The sequence below is a fragment of the Cupressus sempervirens genome, chromosome 10 (genome assembly GCF_028749045.1).
Source record: "Cupressus sempervirens isolate cs-2001-9-10 chromosome 10, ASM2874904v1, whole genome shotgun sequence".
Lineage (NCBI taxonomy): Eukaryota > Viridiplantae > Streptophyta > Pinopsida > Cupressales > Cupressaceae > Cupressus > Cupressus sempervirens.
Window position 1 is genome coordinate 554428118 of NC_143127.1, and position 6023 is coordinate 554434140.

Genomic DNA, 6023 nt, shown 5'->3' on the forward strand with positions numbered 1-6023 from the left:
TATGTCTTATTCACAACTTGGAAGTGACTTGATGAAACACTATATCCTTTTTAATCGTAACTCTTCATCTCTCACTTTATTATTATTATTTTTAATATACCACCGCTTGTCTTGAATAATTATTAGAATTTAGAATTTATCCCGTTAGCTCTTCCTTAAATAATCACATCTTCCCATTTCTCTCTGAATACGACAAATATCATATCATCGGTCCTTCAAAACGTTTTTGTCGTATAACAGTCTTATATATCTGCAATTTAGTGTATGTTTTATTGAGAACATATACAATGCGTGCCTAATATTAAACAACAGCGAAACTCGTAAAAGATATGTCGCCTGATCCTGATGAAAGCGATATTTGGACAAGCATACAACCTTATCGCCATGTGGGTTCCCTTTTGAAATCTAGAACATCTCCATACGAGTTCGCATGTCACCGTGGAGGAAAGATCGTTCAGTCTCTGTTATCGCAAATAGTCCTGACATGTCTCCAACAGATTGACATCGCCATAGTCATCAATTTTGCTCTATTTTCATAGTTCTCTGCTATGGCATCTGATCGTATAGATGATAAGTTTCTCCTAACGTCGCTGAATTTGGAATGATCATCTCTTATTTCAGGTGGCGAGGAATCCATGACCACGAATTCGTAATTTACAAGCCCTGCAATATTTGGTAAATAAGATGTAGCATGTATGCTTTGCGTTCCTGGACACAATTGCCCTATGCAATTTCACTTTATTTATTTTATTTCCAAGGTGCTCCACTATTTCGTTCTTTGGACTTTATCATTTTCTCATTTTCTGGAAGCTCGTGAATGATACTGGGATAGTGCTTCGCTGCTGTAGTCACTATCAACGGAGTCTGCTTGCATTTTTATAAGCACCCATCTGCGATCATTTCTTTGTATTGCTACAACAATTCTTTCCATTCCATACTTTTTCTTCATTGTGGCTTCCACCATCAACAAACGAATCATTCGAGCTAGCTGAAGAATATTGGAGTGATGTATTGAAGCTTCACAAATATCACAGCTTGCCTAAGGGGGACTCACGTGTCTTCTGATAGGTTTTGTTCAATGAAAATATCCATGTGTGTATAGCTTATCGATATAGCTTTGGTCAAGACTTGATAGGTTATTCAAAATACTAACTTCTTGATATCAATAGTTTTTTCATAATGTACATGTGACTTGGCTTCATTTTAAATTAATTTTTGCATTGGATATTTGATAGTGCTTATAGATAATGACTATCTTCAAGTGTATCAAAGAAGAAGACGTCTATGATATCAATAGTTTTTTCGTTATGTACATGTGACTCGGCTTCATTTTAAATTAATTTTTGCATTGAGTATTTGATAGTGCTTATAGATAATGACTATCTTCAAGTGCATCAAAGAAGAAGACGTCTAGAATTGAATGCTTCCAAATATATTGTATACTGTAGATTCCTTGTACATGCACCGATCCATTTGCTAAAAATACTTACTGCATCCCTTTCAAGTATGCACTACCCTGTCACTGAATATTCTCTAGTGATTATCAATTCATGTCCTGAAAAAGGTTAAAGGTTCAACAAATTTCTTGAACAATAATTCATTCATATAACACAACACAATTGAAACTGAATAATTATATGTATGGCAAAGCCTCCCCAATAGACTGAATATGCCGCACATTCAATCTTCATGACTTTGGCATACATAGTGACGTCTAGTATCTTCTAGGATGAATTTTCCTGGATATGATAACACAACCTCTTTATTTGTACTTCGAAAATCCTAATAGGAGCCTGTATTGGCGAAGCATTGGAATAACATGCATCAACATTTAGAACCAACCTCTTTTTCACACTCTTCTGGTCACAACTCTTGGTGTTTTGAAATATATTCTTTGAATATAAGTAGTAGGTAAGATCTGAAAATTGACCACTCAGTGCATGCATCAAATTGACTTCTAGGATTTGGAATGGTAGGAACACATTTGAAGATGTGGATTTACACATAGTCACACATTAAGATTTTCCCTTCAGCATGGTATTTAGGACTTTAAATTTTGCCAAAATTTAGAGTTCCATCAGTGGCTCTTTCTAGGGGACATATGCACCAAGTTGTGGTACCAAAAAGGTGACACATTTTTCTTTTTTCTTATGAAAGCAATAATGCAATCACACTACCTTCTGAATGAACCGAGCCATAGGCTTGGACAACTCAAAAAGGTCAATGTAGTGCGATTGTGCGATCATGCTGATGTAAATTCTTAATAAATCACAAACCCATGCTTTTTTCCTCATTCCACTCAATTTCTTTGCCCTTTTTCCATTTCCTACAGCCCCAAGGAGTGCGTGCACACTATTGTTTGTTATAACATCCCCTATACGTGCTAGCAATGTCTCCGTGTCATCGGAATTTGCAAGGTCAAAGAAGAAGTATGGATTTGAACCCTTGTTTTTGTTAAATTATATATATTTATTTCCTTTTTTTATTCAAGTTAGTATAGTTTATTGAAATACTATTGTTTATATGTCAGGTAATGTTCAAAATGATCCACCAAATCCACTTGCAAACAGTCCATTAATCCAACAACCAAGCCCTCTACAAAATCAACCTGAACAACCACCTCCACTACCTCCACCAATTCAAAGACATCTTGTAGGGACTCAAGATAATTTATTGAATGAAATAGAAAGAGGAAAAAAATGATTAGAATCAATTATTAGGAGGTTAATGGATTCACTTCAAAATAACCATGGTAGGGCACAATTGGCAACATCCCTTGAGACTATTGTGACCCAAACCTCTTCTGTTAGTGGCTAGTCAGTTATATGGAAGACTAAAAGAGAAGAACGAAAACAAATTTATGATGATGTTAAAAAGAAAGAATTACAAAAGATGACAGATGTGCTTTGTTTAAAAGGCCAAGAGAAGAAGACACCATAAGAACTACTGCTAAAAGGTTCCCTATCCACTGGTGCATAAATGAGGATATAAAAAATAACTTTTGGGATCGATCGTGGATGGTGTTTGATGCCCCTCCTTGCAATAATCATGTGGTCCCAAAGTGTTTTTTGAATAGATTGTATTATGAGTTAATCCTTGGGGAGATCCCCAATTATTTTGATATGTGTGCATCTTAGGGTAGATGTGGGGGTCATCATTTCAGAGGCCAGGCGCACTTCGTGACCCTAATGTACCAAGGGCACCTATTGGCATCAAGTAGGTGGAGCATATTGTTGTTCCTTTTATTGTTAAGGAACACATAGAGGCAAACACACTAGGCATTATTAATGCATTTACTCATAGCCTTGTTTAGAATTCCTTTCCTTTTCTTGTGGATGAGCCTCGTCATCATAGAAGCCATATGTGCATGTCATGTGGAGCTCTGTGCACATTTAACACTTTTGGCAAAGAGGATGTGGATAATGGGATGATGACATATAACTTCCTCAATGACACATATGGCATTGATACACAGGTAAATATTAATAATTATATTAAACTATTTTGATCACATCTTGAATATGTACATGATTGACCAATAAATTGGTATTTCTTGACGTTGTTCAAAATTCAGAGCCCGAGTGTTGTTGGTACTAGTATTGAACCCTTGGCCAGATTGTACACCACGTCGACAACTCGATAGGTATGTATTGATTTAATCATTTAATTGATACATCTATTTATAGTGTAATCATATGAAAGGTTGACTCAAGACTTGTATCCATGTGCATTAGTTCTTTGGTGGATTGTCTACTTTCACATTAGACTCTGAGTGTGGGCTTGGTACCAATCAAGATGAGGTACATTTGTTTGCATGTTTATTTGATTCAATTGATTATGTTTATTTAAGAAATAAATTAATTATCAACTAATTGGATTATTATTATCATATGCAGAGTCAGGTTATTGGTCATGGTGCTATTGACTTGGGCTCACCTAGATTTCAAATGACTTGATTTTCCCCATAGGAATATACATGTATTAATGCATTTTTATTGGTACACCTTCGAGGAATCCTAACTAAACTCATTGGCTTCATAATATATTGGAACACCCAAAAGGAACTAGGTGAATCTCTAATAGATTTGCATACATGTCCAATAGGGAAATGTTGCACCTTCGACATCGACACTACACAATATAGGACGGGGTGGTACATTCATGAAGGTACCCAAATTTTTATAATTGTTGATGCACTATAAAAATATATGTATTCAATAACTACAAATAATTCTCTTGTATCATTTTTAGTTTATGACATCAGAGACTCCTTCACATCTCTGTGTGTCTATTGAGAAGGGAGTTGCTCTTGCAGTGGCCATTTCTGACCCATTGACTAAGGTATGTTATTTACAATTGTTAATATTGAAATTATAAATGATATTCAAAAGTAGGACTGATAGATTATTTTGATCATTGTTGTAGGATCTTGTCTCTCTGGGTCGTTCATCTACTCCTGAGCTTGAAGAGAGTGACTATATGTTTACAGTAAGTAAATACTTTATTTTATGTGTACTTATATTTCAATTTTGATATATAATTAATAGTTATTGATTCACATATACTTTTGATTGTAACAACTCGAACTGTAGAAGAGTCTAGAGCGAAGGACAAGCAAGTGTGTTGGGAAGACCCCCTCATCCAAAACATCTCCCTCTACGAGACAGACAAAGATAGCTAGAGATTTATTTTCTTTTTGTAGAGGGAAGGACTAGATCTATAGGGATGATTTATTTTATGCCTACGTGGTGTCATTGGACATACATTTTGTATATTGTACTTGATTTACATGTCACTTTTGACATATATTGGACATATTCGATGTACATGACATATTTTTTGTATATTATATTCGATGTATGACATATTGGACATATATTTCATATATGGCATTATTAGACATATAGTTGATGCTATTTTGTTTATCTTGTCATGATCTATGTTATCTTGGCATTATACATTTTATGTATGGACATATATACTTGATGGCATATATATATAAATTTTCTTGTCTTATTTATACCTATCTTGTTTATCTTGTTACATTCTATCTTGTTACATTCCAAAGCAAATGCTGCATTCCCCACCTTGTTGGAAGTGATTATGCAACTTGAAGTGTTATGTTTGATATGCATTACTGATTATGACATGTTTTTTTAATCTTATACTACCTTTATTTAATATCATAAGTCCATGGAACAACTTAGTGCACCTTGGGTACACTTAGGTCCAACATGCACATAATCATTTTGGATGCTCAGTGAGTGAGATGAGAGGAACCTTGCATTTACCCGACCAATTGGACTTAATAGAGCTGACATAATGGTCCCACATCGAATGGAATGAAAGATGTATCAAATAGAAACTTTCCACTGCGCAATACTACAACATTTTTTGTCAATTGAAACTTGGTTGCTAAAACCCAATAGTGAGGAGCATAAAAAATGGAGCTACATGCACTTAGACCTCATGGACACCTTCCTTGTGCACTCATGGATCTCAGATACCCGTCACGAGGTTCGAGTCACTGCCCTCCAAAAATTGTTGTCCTAACCGACTTAGTGCTGCTTGGGAACACCTAGGTCCAACATGTGGAAACACTTTTTGAAAGCTTAGTACCAAAACAAGATATCCGTCCCCGAATGAACAATTTGAAAGATGCACCAATTAGAAACTTTCAAGTGCATGACATTGCAAGTTTTTTTTGGCAACTGAAATGTGCTCGTTGAATCCAAATGGAGTTGAGTATCCTAGAATTGACCTACAGGAACTTAGAGGGGCCCTACACCATCCTTGTGCACTTCATGGATCTCAGATACCCATCACGAGGTCCGAGTTATTGCCCTCCAAAAATTGGTGTCCTAATCGACTTGGTGCTTCTTGGGAACACCTGGGTCCAGCATGCGTGAAAGCATTTTGAAAGCTCTGTGACCAAAGTGAGATGTCCCCTACTATTTACTTGGCCAACTAGAGCCAATGGAATTGATAGAATGGTCCTAGGACAACCGGTTTGAAAGATGCAC

General features: G+C 35.8%; 1 long non-coding RNA gene across 1 annotated transcript; it reads left to right on the forward strand.

Moving 5' to 3' along the window:
• The first annotated feature begins 1268 nt into the window (after positions 1 to 1268).
• On the forward strand, positions 1269 to 4925 carry LOC149535092 (uncharacterized). Its single transcript, XR_016357106.1, has 7 exons — positions 1269 to 3643; positions 3735 to 3800; positions 3897 to 3998; positions 4105 to 4167; positions 4252 to 4341; positions 4426 to 4488; positions 4593 to 4925. It is a non-coding gene; the product is annotated as an uncharacterized LOC149535092 (long non-coding RNA).
• The last annotated feature ends 1098 nt before the right edge of the window (positions 4926 to 6023 follow it).